We start from the raw sequence: 16,900 nt of genomic DNA on the forward strand, positions 1-16,900 counted from the left end.
GGCTGTCTTTCCAGCTGTGTCATAAATGCTTGTAGATTATTGTGCGCACAAATCCAAAAGAATGTTCCTTTATCTGGCGAAAATTTTACTTTGAAGTAGCGTTTTATCTGCTGTGGGACGGGTTTATTAACCCCTTGCGTCGTGCAAGTTGCTTTGTAAATGTGGGCAAGGCGGGATATTGGCCCGTTCGTGAAATAAGACCTTTAAAAAAAATTTGCACAAGTTAGAAAACAGTGGCACGATTTTACACAGAATGAAAGTATGTCGAATGGTGTGACAAAATCATCAAAAAGCAGAACTTGCCGTCATTGATGTGTCAGTACCTACGTCAAAAACGTTGTCGAGTGTTAGGTTAGAAACTGCAAAAAAATGACACAACTTTTGAGAAAAGTTTGCCGGTCTATGCTGAGAACAACTCAAGTGGCAGGTCATCCTAAGGTTTGCCTTTGTATAGTTCACAGAACGTTACTAATTTAGGGGAAATATTTGAGCATGTCCCGAGGAAGTATCAGGAAATCCTTGAAATGTACTCGAAAGGAACTGTGCAATACCAGTGAAGTGTACGACATGGCGGTATTGCATAATATTCCTGTAACTGATCTGTCACATCCCTGTCATTATTCACAACACTTGGATTAGGATGTTATCAGGTTTATCAAGGCCAGGTCATACGTAAGTGATTATGTCTTTATATATAACCATAATTAGGTAAGAAATCATAAACAATGAATAAAAGTGAAATATTAACTGGCTAAACACTTCAAGTGCAATCTCAAGGAGTGCTAGATTATTATTTACCTAACTCTCCACTTGTGGCCACAGTGTCTGCAGTCAGTAGTGAAGGGGCTCCGAGGAACTCTTGAATTTCCTACAAGACAGCTCTCAGGATCAAAGTAAAAATGTAACTACTTAGATAACAAACCTAATGCCGTCCCTTTCGCGGCTGCTGTCCCAGATTCTACCATTGCTGTTTGGTGTGTCTAATGTGGCTGTGGTCCCCCATAGTCTCATTGTCTAAGGCAGGTCTTACACGACCATAGTTTAAGACCACAAATGGTCCGCAATTGCGGGTTTTAAATTGCCTTGATAAACCTGATAACATCCTAATCCAAGTGTTGTGAATAATGACAGGGATGTGACAGATTAGTTACAGGAATATTATGCAATACCGCCATGTCATACACTTCACTGGTATTGCACAGTTCCTTTCGAGTACATTTCAAGGATTTCCTGATACTTAAATAGATCTTGTTCGTGGTGTGGCGTGCCGTAACCGTGGTCTGGACAGTATACCGCATGTCCGTAATGGCCGTGTTTTTACGGCACGGACTGTCCCATACAAGTCTATGGGTGCGTGCAGTTATGCGGATAGACACTGAACATACATCAGTGTATATCCGCAATTGCGGATGTCAACATGTGTGTTTTGTGGTGTGTTTTGTTTTTTTGCGGATCTGCATAATACTGATACACACGAAACATTGCAGATACACGTGTAAGACCAAACCATTGTGGTTTTTGAGTTCCGCAACACAAATTTCACTCTAAAAACTCATTCCGCAGACGTCCGTGTGGACCGCAAAAACCACTACGGTTTGGTCTTACACGTATATCCGCAACGTTCCTTGTGTATCAGTATTATGCAGATCCGCAAAAAACAAAACACACCACAAAACACACATGTTGACATCCGCAATTGCGGATCATAGTTACAGCACGCCACACCATGGACAAAATCTACGGTGGTGCAAGAGACTGCATAGAAAGACAGTGGGTCTGCAAATGGTCCGCAATTTAAAACCCGCAATTGCGGACCATTTGCGGTCTTAAACTACGGTTGTGTAAGACAAGTCTAAGGCTGGTCTTACACGACCGTAGTTTTGCACCGCAAATGGTCCGCAATTGAGGGTTCAAAATTGCGGACCATTTACGGTCCCATAATTTTCTATGAGGCCTCTTACACGACCGTAGATTTTGTCAGTGGTGTGGCACGCCGCATGTCCGTATATGTCCGCATATATACCGCATGTCCGTAATGGCCGTGCTTTTACGGCACGGCACGGCATGGAAGGTCCAATAGAAGTCTATGGGCACGTGCATTTTTGCGGATATACACTGAACATACATCAGTGTATATCCGCAATTGCGGATATCAACATGTGTGTTTTGTGGTGTGTTTCGTTTTTTGCGGATCCGCATAATACTGATACACACGGAACGTTGTGGATGCACTTTTTAAAGTGAAATTTGTGTTGCGGATCCGCAAATTGCGGACCGCAAAAACCACTACGGTCGTGTAAGACCAGCTAAACACCACTTTCTGGCCTCAGATTGCAAGCACTGCAAACTTAAAGGGATTGTCCAGGCAAATAATTTACAATCACATGTCTCTAGTGCTCCAGTGTCTCTCAGCGTGGTCCAATCCTCCCAGTACATTGTTGTCCCCAGCGCTTGTAACTGCAGCGTCAAGTGGTCACGTGTCCGCTGAGGTCAATCAGCAGTTTTAGCAGAAGGGTCACATATCCTTTGTTGAGGCCACTGATTGGCCTCAATGATCATGTGCGGTAGAGACCTCCACCAAAAGACAACAATGGACTGGTAGGACCGGACCACCAGGTAAAGGCGAGTATGATTTCTTTTAAATTGTTTTCACCTCCCCGGCCTATTTAGAAAATAAACATTTTTGCCCGGACATCCCCTTTAAGCCCCACTTGCCAGTTTGAATGCAGAAAGGAATGTCTCAGACTACTAGTCTGAGACATATAGATATATTATCTATATATTAGGGATATATTAGAGATGTATTAGACAATTAAGTCATATCCTGTGGCTATGCCATGGAAAAACCCCTTCAATTCCATCCTAAATTATAATGTTATTCCTCTCCACTTCTCATATCGTGAAAAAAAATCTTATAGGTTGTTTGTGAGCAAATTCACATTAATAAGTAGAAAAAGAGCAAAAAATTATTATGATAAAAAATAAAATTGCTTCCTATTCCTGAATGGAAACAAGCAAAACTGTTCCCAATTACTCTGCACTGAATCATCTTAAAATCCACTTTGACTCCAATGTGAGGAAGAAGCCGCCAATATGTAAAACCAGCCAATATGGCACATCCCACAGTCTCCCAGCCGCTGGCATTAGACCAAGCTCCATGGTTTATATAACAGATTCTGCCTGAAAATAGGAGATTTTAAAAACACTTCTTATCGAATGAGTAACCAGTCTATGAACAAGAATAAGCCATCAGATCTTAGGCAGAGTATATATAGATGTATATAGATGTATATACATTGTGTGGGATAGAGATCATTGTAATGATCAAAGAGAGAACCTGTGACAAGAAGTAAATGCAGAAACGCAGGGGGGGGTTTTGTTGCTGTTTTTTTTAATCAAAGCCAAGAATGGCTACAGAAGGAAAAGGAAATATGTAGGAAGTTCTTATACTTCTCCCTTCTGCTTAATCCACTCCTGGCTTTGACTTTAAAACGCCATATCAAAATCTGCAACAAAAAACAGCTGCGTTTCTGCATCGTGATGCCTCAGCCTCAGGCCTCAGGCCTCGTTCACATCAGCTTTGGTATTCCGTCCGGGGGAGTCCGCATGGGGTGCAACTACACGCGGTGTGCCTGTGAAAGCACACAGATCCCCATAGAGTATAATGGAGTCTGTGTGTTTGCTGCCAGATCTCCGCAATCTACTTTCCTGTCCGCATGATTCATGCGGGCAGCGCGCGGAGCCCGTTATAGTCTATGGGGTCCGTGTGCTTTTACTGCACACCGCTTACAGTTGCGTTCAGTATTCTGTTCAGGGGGTCCTCATGCGGACACCCCAAACGGAATACCGAATGCAGAAGTGAACGAAGGGTAGATCTTATCTATATAAAGGTTAACCACAGTATAATAACATTTGTACAATTTTCTAATATATTTTCTTCCTACTGTCAGTAGGCACACACCACTTTTATTGTCAGGAGACTGGCACGAAAGGCACAAAAACACGGAATTGTCACAATAGTGATGTAGGATTTTGCTGTCTGCTTGAAAAATTGGACATCTTTGTAAATGGACACTTAAAGGGGCTCTATCAGCAAAACCTAAAAAAGAATGATCTACTTACACATCGTGCACGCTGGGCAGGCATTCAGGGTGTGTCTTCTTCTTCATCCACGCATCCTCTTCCTCCGATGTCCTCCGGTCCCGTCCTCTTCCGGCGCTCGCTAACTGACATTGATTAAAAAAAATTACCTGGGCGTCTGCGCAGTAGCCGTAGTAGAATCCGCATGCTACTGTGCATGCACCCAGGCCATTTTTTTTATCAATGTCAGTTCGCGAGCGCCGGAGGACGGGTCCCAAGGACATCGGAGGAAGAGGAGGTGTGGATGAAGAAGAAGACACACCCTGAATGCCCGCCCAGCGTGCACGATGCGTAAGTAGATCACATTCTTTTTTAGGGTATTATTTTAAAACGGGGGGGGGGGGGGGGGGGGTAGTTTAATATAACTTTTAAGGTGCCTGAATAGCCTTTTTAAAGGTTATTCACGCATATGTGGGGCTCTATCAGCATGATTGAGCCCCTTTAAGGACACTACATAATATCCCATTTGAAATAATGGAAATTGTAATGGACACAGCTAGTGTCCGATGCTAAAATCTTCCGCGGACATTAGCGTTGGGCACTAGCTGTCAGACACCGATGCTAGTGTGAACCCAGCTTTACAGTAACTCACAGGCTGTAAGGAAGATATTTGGTGCACGCATCATAAACCCTACAATTTTTGGCGCGACATAAGCAGACTCAAATCATCTCTCGCTTTTTGAGAAGACAAATATGTGGTGCAAGACGGAAACTTATGGCGTATGAGGTAAATTGGTGTAAATTAATAAGCTTATGATATTGTAAACTTTGTCTACTTTGCACAAGAAAATCTGCGCCATATCCGTTCTTTTCGGCTTCATAAAGGTGCCATAAAGTGAGCCACTTCTAAACCCGGCCATTCTGTGGCACATTTATCAAAAACGTTCCGAGTTTTTCATATTTTGATATTCTTCCTGGCACACGCTGCTCATAAATATGTTGTGAATGTCGTGCACCATAAATTTTGGGCATAAATATAGACAGAAAAGAGTGTCACGTCTATTGATAAATATGCCCCATCGTGTGAAAACATTCTCCCATAGGTTTGGTTGGTTTTAGTACTCGCATAAAAAGAGTTTCCAGACCGTCACATGTGACCAAGTCTTTTGGCATAGGTCTGCAAAATAAATTCCTATGGGTATAGTATAGGAATGACATAGGCCAAAGGCATGGTCGGAGTGCAGCTTTCCATATGGTCCCATTCACGTGACATTGTAATGTCTCAGATAGCTTGGCAGACAATATAAGAGCAGGTGTCAATGATTTCATAAACTAGACCAAATGGGCAAATCTGGAACAGTTGGCAACAATTAGGAGACGCAAAAGATATTCTACGTCTAGAAGAGATTTCCTTGCAGAGCATGAAGTGTGCCATCACACAAAAGCCCGGGGCCTATTATGCTGGGATTTCCATAGAAACAGCTCAGTTCATTCTCAAACAAAAAATCACAGGTTTCTGGTTTCCTTTAAAAGTGTCCTGAGACCATGAATGAAACAATTATAAAGCCATGCATCAGGTAGTAGACATAGGAGAATAGCCTGCTGGGTGGTGGCCACAGAAACCTGGTGTGACTCATGCTTAGGAAGAATTATTTTTAATGGAGAACATGGAAATACCTTTGAAGTGAGTCACATGTTTAATGTATGGGCCTCAAATCCACTTTTTACATCACAAATTTGATACTATAAAATAGAGATGAACAGAATATCTTATAGCAGCACCAAGACGCATTGAGGGAGGAAATTATCAAGACAGTCTTGATATCCCTTTGCAGCAGCAGAAGATGCTTTCTGGCGTAAATAATGATAAATCTGTCAAATTCGATAGCCCCACTCCCTTCTCAGAAAGTGGTGAGTGGTGTAAATAGGTCGGTGGTGACAATTTTTGTACTGTTTTCAGTGACTAGTCGGTGGGCAGGCAGAGACTGTGTAATATATAATATATATATATATATATATATATATATATATATATATATATATATATATATATTTGTTAGGCCAGCAACTTGCTTGTGCTAATCTGCACCCTGTTATCTCAGGATCTACATTCAGAGATAAATAACAGAGACTATGATCACGGGATATGATCACAGCAGTGTTTAACCATTATCAGGGCTCCACACTTTGAAGACCTGACAGACTGCTCTGTTAGGCCGGGTTTACACGGAGTATTCTGGCTCGTCATTTGGTATGTAGACACCGCGGGAGGATTTGCGGGCCGTATACGCTCCCATTGTTTTCAATGGGAGCCGGTACCGTACACGTGGCGCTATTTTGCGGCCGCCGCAAAATCACGGCTGAAAAATAGCGCCGCATGTACGGTACCGGCTCCCATTGAAAACAATGGGAGCGTATACGGCCTGCAAATCTTCCCGCGGCGTCTACGTACCAAATGACGAGCCAGAATACTCCGTGTGAATCCGGCCTTAGCCATCAATTACAGTGAAGAGGTGGTTACGAAAAGGGACAGACATCACTAACCAGGCCACTGCTGATAGACAGCAGAGGTGGTCAAACCCAGCCACCCAACTGTAAGCATGGAGCACACATAATGAGCAGCACTCAGCAAAGGGAGCAATATAGATAAACCAATGTATTGGGTAGAACAATTCCATTAGGTTAAAGTACAACTTTATGATCCTAGAGATGGAATTACCCCTCTAAACATCCCGTCAGCTGTCAGCAACATGTATGTTAATCTAAAACCACTGGCACCATGACTGGCAGCCCATAGTAAAGAGTAACAGGGGAGACTTTCACTTTCCTTACTCGTTGCCCTGAGGTGCTTTTCAATTCTGATTCCGTCACAAAGAATATATTAGAGAACAAGATCTTGGTGTCTACCATTAAAGGGAATCTCATGCTACAAAAATATCTTGTAAGCCGCATACGGTATACGCAGTTCTAGGGGCAGCTGATGACATAGAGAATATTCCCCTTACTGTGAAGTCTTTCTGTAAGGAAAACAGGTTGTAATTCCTATACCAATAAACTGTTCATTGCACCCAGGACCTGCCAGAGGACCGGCCACCCAACACCATCTCGTAACATACAGATCGTGATGTTCAATAACTACAAGCAAGCAACAAGTATCCCAGATACATCACTATCTAGTCCGAACAGATCCTTACGCTTGCCTATGCGTTCTTCCTGCTTACAACACATCAAAATCAATAACTATTTACCTGCTGCTTATACAGGATAGTACACAAGGGCTTCAATATTATGTTGTAGGACAGAATATTCTATGTGAAAAGAGAAGAGATTCTTTGCTTCCATTGATTCCTTTGATTCCTTCAGAATACAGAGGTAACTACTCCAGCCTTCCCTGCAGGCTGCACATCTGTACACACCCAGGCCAGCTGCCGAAATATGGGAAATGTTATCGGTACAACTGACATTGTATAACAGCGATGGTGAATCCTGCCAAGACGGGCACAGCACAGAAAAGGTTTTAGACAGGAGCTCATCTACAGGCAGTTTGGGTTATGTTCACACCTGCACCAGGTATCCATTCAGTGCAGATCTGTCAGATATCACTGGACAAAATAGTGCTACAGCCCTGACTTTTTGTCCATTGATTTCACTTATAAAAAGACACCCAAATGGACTCTGTGGACTCTTTCTGAGAAAAACTGCAGAAAGAAATACAGTCTTTTCGGTTGCGGATCACTACTTGGGGCCTTAGCCTAAAGGTGTAATATCACTTAAAGGAGTTGCCCCATTAAATATACCTATTCCCTATCCACATCTGGTTGAACTGCCCAAGCAGGTGTATGGGGGAGATAGGAGGAATAGCTATTGGCTAAATAGAAGTGCTTGAATGGGCATCTTAAAAATCAGGAGCTTAAAGGGGTTGTCCCACGTCGCATACTCGCTAGTCTTCGCTGCAGTAAATTCTTCTGTCTTCCGGCTTTGTTGCGTCATTGGTGGGCAGGGTTACATATGCAAAGCCAGCGGCGAGAAGTCGTCGCTTCTATGCCGCTGGCCTTGCAATGTGCGCTGCCGATGCACTAGGCATCGGACGTACAGCCTTCACAATGTAATACAGACCCGGCATCCGCTGTAATAGAGAGGCGGATGCCGTGGGAGTGTAGACGCCGGCACAGGTGAAGCAAGCAGCGGCAGGACCGATGCTGCTATTCCGCTCCTCCGGCCCCCCCCCCCCCCTCCCCTCCGCAATAGCAGCATCGCTCCTACCGCTGCTGGCTTCATGCAGGGCAGGAGTGTAGCGATGTTGCAGGCATCTGTGCCGGCATCTAACCCTCCCCGGCATCCGCCTCTCTATTACAGCGGATGCCGGGTCTGTATTGGTGGCCCCTTCCCTCCCCCCAAAGTGTAAACTACCCCCCCTCCAGGCTTGCTCCCGTGCACTTAGCCCCTCCCCCCCCCCCCCTCAGAGCAGCAGATACATCACTTGACTTATGACCAGATAAGTCAAGGGATGTGTCAAAAAAATGAATAAAGTAAGATAGTGGACAAACAAAGCAGTTTTGCTGAAGCAATGTATTTAGGAAAAGTCTTACATTCACATTAACAAGCAGTATAGATAGGATCCTTGTGATGGGACAGCCCCTTTAAGTTGAACGATCTTTTGAGATCATAGCTCATGGACCCCACCAGTGAAAACATCTATAGCTCTCTATATAGCCTCTACAGATAGAAATCCAATGGGTAAAGAATCCATCTGCAGAAGAACGAAAAGTCTATGAGTGCAGGAAAACTCTCCAGCTGATGAAAGAGAGTCCCTTGGACTGTTTTGTGATTGACGTTGAGACTATCTATGTGAAATCTCACATTCAACCTAATATCAGTGTCCAGGTCCAAAGTGTGAGTGATGAGTTATGAGCTGGTTTATAATACGGGACACAGCCCATAGACAGGTGGGCATTTGCACTATACTAATGTACAGATGGTCAGATTGGAGGGGTCTACTATGAGTTTAAAACTTATCCCTGCTTGGCAATAAGGTAATGTTGTTATATGTATTACTGCAAACATTAATATGAATAACGCCAACCATGCCATGTGATAGGTGTCGATAGCCGGTCATCTCAACCATCATTCCAATATATGCTCGGTTCAGTGAAGCAGTGCACAAGTAGTGGATATGAGATATTCCTGACCTTTGACCCTCAAAAGAGTAATCTGACCTGTCATGTTTTGTTAAAATGTAGTATAATTGCATCAGGAGAATATCAACAAAGGACGGGGACCCGTACGGAGACTCTCCGCTGGATCCTTGGTTGAATGGAGAGGTGAGTATACATGGTTTGTTATTTTAAGGGGTTAAAAAAGGAACTGGAACATCCCTTTAAATCTGCATGCACTTGGGCTGTTGTCATGGTTTGTGTTTATAACAAGACATTGACACATCCATCAGCTGGTTCCATTGCAGTGTCCTTTACGTTCTGCAAGAGTCCCGGGGTGAAATCTGACCAAGGACAACATCTGCAAGGAGTTTGTATGTTCTCCCCATGTTTGTGTGGGTTTCCTCCGGGTACTCCGATTTCCTCCCACACTTCAAAGACATACTGATAGGGAATGTACATTGTGAGCCCTATATGGGACAGTAAGTGATGACAATATCTGTAAAGCACTGCAGAATATGTTGGTCCTATATAAGCAAGAGAATTGAAAAGGTAAAAAAAAAGCAACTATGACAAAGTCAGAGGGAGGCTATAACAGAGATGTGAGCGGAGCCTTAAAAATATTAAGGAAAAGGAGATAGGTAAGAATATGTTTAGGATTTATTTGACTTTGCCACTTGGAGGTATCACCCAATAGTATACATCCCAAGAGGAGGCATGTCACGGAGCAAAGGTATACGTCTTCCTCCGGATGGTCTTTTGAATCAACACGGACGCAAGAGGTCGGGAGACAACAGCAATTTATTGTAATCCACAAAGTTAGTAGCCGGCGGCGGTCACATCAACCGTAATAACAATAAGTCCACAGAAGTCACAATCCAATGATAACTTTGGTTCCTTGGTCCTGTAACTAAGTCCTGGCTCTCTGCAGAGCTGTGCACAGGCCGGCTAACACATACTAACTGCAGCTACAACTATATACTAAAACTGTTACACCTATATCTGTGGGTGGGAAGGGCTGAGTCACAGATCCTTCCCCCCTCACCTATACCAAGGAGAGCAGACTCCCTGTCTACTATGGACAATGCACCATCCAACATTTTCTTGGAGACACTGATCAGATTATCTCCACCCATTGTCCTCACTGGTCCTCACTAGTTAGAGGTATTTGCATACAATGTGCTAACACACTAGACCCTAATCAGCCAACTACACACTGATGTTTACAACAGGTTAGAGAATACATTCCACATGAAATATATATTACACATTGCCTATTGCCGGACTCTAACCATCCCGTGACAACCCCTCCCCCTCTCAAAACATGTGCATGACACAATTGGCCTACACAGGTAAATTGGGGAATGCACATCAGTCTCTATAGCTCATATTTCCTCCTGCCGGGATAACCCATCTGCGTTCTGGTGTTGGTTCCCTCGGCGGTACTGAATGGTAAAGTTGTAGAGTTGAAGGGCTGGCATCTGGCAAAAAATCCGGTCGATCCATGTTGGCGTCTCTCTGAGCTTGGCTTCGGGTCACTGCTCCCACAAAGTGGCACTGTAGATTTCCAACATCGTTGCCTAACAGAACATCGGCCGGCAGCCCGCTCATCACACCAATTGTGCATCGTTTTGGTCCATAACCATAGTCGAGTTCCACGGTAGCTTTAGGAATACGTTTCCGAGTACCTCCTGCCAACTCGATAGAAAGGCCAGGGCCCTCCTCTAGGGCCTCGGGTCGAACCACTCGGGGGTCCGCTACCGTTAGGAAAGCTCCCGAGTCCCGGAATCCAACAACTGTTCGGCCATCCAGTAGGACCTCCTGCAAGTGCTTCCGCTGAAGGTTTGCGGGATGTGTGGCGGAAGGCTGAATCCCATAGACCCCTGGAGGTGGAACAGATGGGTCATTCATGGAGTCATCTGGAAATGGGGCCAAACTTTCAGTCCTAGGGGTGGTTCCCAGGTAGTGAATAGGCCGGGATGCCACGGTGGCCCGTGCCCCCATGTTAACAGGGCAACTAGCTTGCAAATGTCCAGGCCGCCCGCACCCAAAACATCTGCGCTCTAGCATTCTTCCAGTAGGTCGTTGTCTAGGGACAGGGTTGTTCATAGCTGGAGGCCGATGGGCTGGGGCAGGGGTAGAGGGGGAATTGTAATCCTGAGGCCGGGCACGAAAGGTGGGTGGCTGGATGAAGGGTGTCTGGCGGACTGTGGTAGTTTTCCGTTCCTCTGCAAACAACCTCTTCCACTGCGGCTTGATGGTCAGGCCCTCATCTGCAAGGGAAGCAGCTTGCTCCACTGTGGCTGGGTTCCGTTCCAGCACCCACTCACGGATCTCAGCGGGGCACTGGGAAAAGAACTGTTCCTTAAGTATGACTTGGAGGATCTTATCGACTGTGACAGCCTCCTCTCCTTCTAGCCAGCGCTTGCATGCTTGCTTCAACTTGTGGGCGAACATGTGGAAGGAGCTTCCCCCATTGTAAGACAAAGAGCGGAATTGAACTCGGTAGGTCTCTGGAGTGACGGCATAATACTTCTGCACCGCTCTTTTAATGGCCTCATAGTCCCGCTGATCACTAGGGTCCATGGCTCTGAGAGCTTCCGCAGCCCCATCTCGTAGGTGCCCCACCAGATACCGGACCCAATCCTTCTCTGGGACTTCCATCAGGTGGCACTGGTGTTCGAAGTCCTGAAAATATCCATCAACATCCCCAGCCGCTTCATCAAAGGTCTTGAAGTGTTTATGGGAGACATATGGTGGTTCTCTCACTGTTGGGCTGGGGGCCGACGTTTGATTATAATTCCGCGCAGTTATCTCAGCCATTCGCATTTCATGCGCCATTCTTTCCTTTTCATGCGCCATTCTCTGTTCCTCCTTCTCCGTTTCCTGAGCCCTCTGTAATGCTCTACTCCTTTGCTCTGCAGTTGCTCCTAGCCCCAGCACTGCCAACTCCTCCTCATACAAAACAACCCATCTGCTCTTTTGGGTCTGTACCTGCCACTCCCGTATCTCTCCAGTCTCCTGGGGGCAGCCCTCCTCATGGTCGCTTTGCAGGGTCATCTCCTCCAGTGCCTCGATCAGTTGATCTTTCGTTCTTCCCTGGTAACTCAGGTTTAGTTCCCGGGCCCTTACTTGTAGACTTGCCATAGTCCAGTTCCTGTATTCTGAGGTTGTGGCTCCATTAATCGCTGGGCTGCTGTAGTCCATCTCGCTGTCCGCTGTTGATCCCACCGCTGCCAACCAGTTGTCACGGAGCAAAGGTATACGTCTTCCTCCGGATGGTCTTTTGAATCAACACGGACGCAAGAGGTCGGGAGACAACAGCAATTTATTGTAATCCACAAAGTTAGTAGCCGGCGGCGGTCACATCAACCGTAATAACAATAAGTCCACAGAAGTCACAATCCAATGATAACTTTGGTTCCTTGGTCCTGTAACTAAGTCCTGGCTCTCTGCAGAGCTGTGCACAGGCCGGCTAACACATACTAACTGCAGCTACAACTATATACTAAAACTGTTACACCTATATCTGTGGGTGGGAAGGGCTGAGTCACAGATCCTTCCCCCCTCACCTATACCAAGGAGAGCAGACTCCCTGTCTACTATGGACAATGCACCATCCAACATTTTCTTGGAGACACTGATCAGATTATCTCCACCCATTGTCCTCACTGGTCCTCACTAGTTAGAGGTATTTGCATACAATGTGCTAACACACTAGACCCTAATCAGCCAACTACACACTGATGTTTACAACAGGTTAGAGAATACATTCCACATGAAATATATATTACACATTGCCTATTGCCGGACTCTAACCATCCCGTGACAGGCATAATGGAGATAGCTGTGTCTAAGCAAAATATGGGGGATTCATAAACGTTGTACCAGCACTTTTTGTTGTAAAATAGTAGGAAATCAGTTATTTACGACTATTTAACTCCATTTGTGACTAAAGTATCTGCAAGTGGCCAACCATGCTGGGGCGCGGGGGTCCATCACCTAGGACAGATTCAGCAACGCAAAAGTGGCGTTTATTTTGGCAAATGATGGATTGGCCAGCTTATGGGAAGGAGCTGGTGTAGGATTTCACCAAGGTGCAAGGATGCTGGAAAGATGTGTCTGACATCACAAATACAGTGTATCCTCTACTAGAGCATGGGACAAAGACCGGCATACAATATGCTAGTCTTAGTGAATACACCCATAATGCAATGTGCACCATTTTAGCAGAATTTGAACCATTTTCAACAACCTCACTACACTAATATATGTCTTCATCACTGCCACACATATATATATGTTGTCAGGGTCTGAGGTTGCTAGGTGGGCTGGCATAGACACGTAAGTCCAGATTTTTATTCCACACGAAACAGCACAGCAACCAAAAAGAAAAAAAACAATACAAAATAAATCCCTGCCCGACTAGGCTCTGACTAAACACATAAATAGGCTACCTCACCTATAATGGCAGATTCAATGGCAAAATTGAAGGGTACCAGACACAGCCCCCACAGTGTGACCTTCCAGCTGGCCCTGCAGCCCAGCTCTGTCCAATACGGGACACTTGGAGCTGACCTTTTAAACCTCACTGATGAGGACAATCCACAGCAGCTGACACACTGCAGAAACATCCACAATGTGTGGACTGGAGGGGGGTGGAATGACAGGTCCCACTGCCAATCCTACCTGCCATTCCTAAAAAAATCCAGCCCAATACTGAGCATGTAACAAAATGCTCAGCAGACAAAAGCTGTCTGCTGAGAACAAGTCATTCCTGGACTTCCTCTCATCTTGCCCACCTGAGTAGTCTGGGCGAGATGTAAACCCCCTCCATTATTTTGCCGGCCATCAGCTTACATAATTATATAAACACTGTATATATACACTGTGAAACTGCTTCTATAGAGCACATCTTTGAGCAGACCACTGACGCTAGGTTCACACCTGCGTTCTACTCTCCGTTCTGTGCTTTCCGTCTTCTGAATGCCAGAAGACGGAAAGCACAGACCGGGTCCGGCCGTGAGCGGCGGTGAGCGTTTTATGCTCTCCGCCGCGAAACCGGATCTTTTAATCCGGACACAGAGTACTGCATGTCCGACTCTGTGTCCGGATTAAATAACCCGATTTCGCGGCGGAGAGCGCAAAAATGCTCACCGCCGCTCACGGCCGGACAGCTTTCTGGGTGAGAAAGACTCCTGCAGGTTTCCGTCTCCTGCTCTGTTTTATGCAGGAAACAGAAACCTGCAGAATGGAGAGCACAACGCAGATGTGAACGAGCCCTGATTCTTCAGACTTCTTTTCCATTCAATTTCTGACGGCCATCTCCAAGAGGTTTCCCTGTACACACAATGTGAATCCTCTTTGAGATGACCACCCAAAACTACTGTATATTGCAAAGTGGTCTCCTTGGTGTGGTCCTCTCAACAAAGATGTGCAGTATACATACATAATATATGGTGGCCAATATACATACTGTATACATACATAATATATGCTGGAACAGAATCTGTCTTGAGAAATCCGGTCTGGTTAAAGGGGTGGTCTTCTCAAAAAGGTGGTCTTTTAGAAAGGTGTCACTGTCTACAATACTGCCATAGTAATAAAGCATCTGTATCCTTGTGACCGACCATTTTTAGTTGGGGGACAATCTGTGACTAAATTGACAGCAAAATTTTCTTAAAACACACACAGTCTTTACCAGGTCAGTCCAGTCCTAGACATTAGAAGTGACACATTTGGTTTTGGTGACATTCGGAGTGACAATATAACAGTTGCGCTCCCGTATACACTACTCACACCTTACACCTATATCTCTGTGCCAGATTTCGCAGCTTTGTGTGTGTGTAGAGTCCATTTCCATCGCTCACTTATCACATACTACAATACTATAAAGGACACATTATCGATCCATTATAGAAATACACAACAATCTCCATCTCTTCCATGATAACTGAGCCACAAGTGGTTCCCCATTTCTCCTCTGCACCTGCATCTTCTGAGATCCCCTGGCAATAAGAGACAGGCAGAGGCTGATGTGTCACACTTTCCTGAAGACGCCTAAGAACTGACTTAGTGCATGCACTGGTGTATCTGCAGTCCCATGTAAGAGTGATAGTACAAGGCAGATGCAGGCTGTGCTATACAATGCCACATACACAGGGTACTATAGGGGCACTCACCTGGTGGTGTAGCAGTCTCCTGTCCCCGCACGTCAGACCATTCCTCTAGCCTTGTGTCCCGGGCAGGCACCTCCTCAGGGGTCTGGTACAAGTCTGGGACTAGTGAGGGGCTGAGTGAGTGTTGGGGCTGCTGTGAGGTGACATCACTGGGGTGGAAGCCGTGCACACTCACTCTCAGCAGGTTTCTCCGCCAACTTTGAGCGGGTCTCCCGATAAGCCTGTCCCTGTGTGACTCTGAGCAGTGAGTCTCCAGATTGCGTGCCGGCACACTGCTCACACTCCAGCAGAGAGAGAGAGGAGGAGCCGGGTGTGTCTGCCCTGCTGCCTCGTCCAGTATAGTCACAGCTGCCATAGGATGACACCACAGAGCTGCTACAGCAGAGGGCACCCTGCACCCCCTGCTCACCTGCTCAGGACCCTCTGGTCAGTATGGAGCCCCCTCTGCACCGGGCAGGACTGTAGTCATGGACTATGGAGCCCTGACCAGACCTTGCAGGGAGGCTGCCCTCACACACACTGTATAGGTCACATTATATACAGGGATTTTTGTTCATATCCATAGGAATCACTATAGGAAAATATATACACCTTTAAGGCTAAAGCCCCACATCGCAGAAACGCAGCTTTTTTGTTGCAGATTTTGTTGCGGTTTTTTGAGGCAAAGCCAAGAATGGCTACAAGAGGAATGGGAGCTATAAAGTACTTATACTTCTAATGTCTGCTCAATCCACTCCTGGCTTTGGCTCAAAAAACCACAACAAAATCTGCAACAAAAAAAACTGCGTTTCTGTGACGTGTGCCCTTAGGCTAAAGCATCATGTGGTGTCCAGTAACAAAAAGTACTGAGGGAAAAACCACAGCGGCACTGAATTCAGCGCACTGTCGGCTTTCCAGCAGTATATAGAACTGCCTGTGCCCAATCTGATGAAAGGTCCTCTTTAATGCAGCCGATCTCCACTGTCATGTGACTGTAGGGTGACTCTTGTCTGAGAATTAGATTTATGAAGCTGTCTTATTATTAAGGGCTCGTTCACATCTGCGCCCAGGTGTCCGTACTTCAGGTTTCTGTTTCCTGCATAAAACAGAGCAGGAGACGGAAACCTGCAGGAGTCTTTCTCACCCATTCATTTGAATGGGTGAGAAAGGTGTCCGGCCGTGAGCGGCGGTGAGCGTTTTATGCTCTCCTCCGCGAAACCGGGTTTTATAATCCGGACACAGAGTCGGACATGCAGTACTCTGTGTCTGGATTCAAAAATCCGGTTTCGCGGCGGAGAGCATAAAATGCTCACCGCCGCTCACGGCCGGACCCGGTCTCTGCTTTCCGTCTTCTGGCATGCAGAAGACGGAAAGCACAGAACGGAGACCAGAATACAGGTGTGAACCTAGCGTAACTTGTATTTTTCTGCAGAAATTTAGACCAATTTAAAACTAGAAAAAATGCACAAAAGTGTTGAAAAGAATAAAATGTAATGTTACCCATGTATT

General features: G+C 45.6%; 1 protein-coding gene across 1 annotated transcript in view; it reads right to left on the minus strand.

Annotated features, from left to right (window-relative positions):
• LOC142194036 (uncharacterized) overlaps positions 1–15,684 on the minus strand; it is a 64,836-nt gene extending 49,152 nt beyond the window's left edge. Inside the window, exon 1 of the mRNA XM_075263064.1 lies at positions 15,416–15,684. The gene's annotated coding sequence lies outside the window, so the exon portion shown is untranslated. The remainder of the gene's footprint in view (positions 1–15,415) is intronic.
• Between the last annotated feature and the right edge of the window lie 1,216 nt (positions 15,685–16,900).

This window comes from Leptodactylus fuscus, chromosome 2 (genome assembly GCF_031893055.1).
Source record: "Leptodactylus fuscus isolate aLepFus1 chromosome 2, aLepFus1.hap2, whole genome shotgun sequence".
NCBI classification, from domain to species: Eukaryota; Metazoa; Chordata; class Amphibia; order Anura; family Leptodactylidae; genus Leptodactylus; species Leptodactylus fuscus.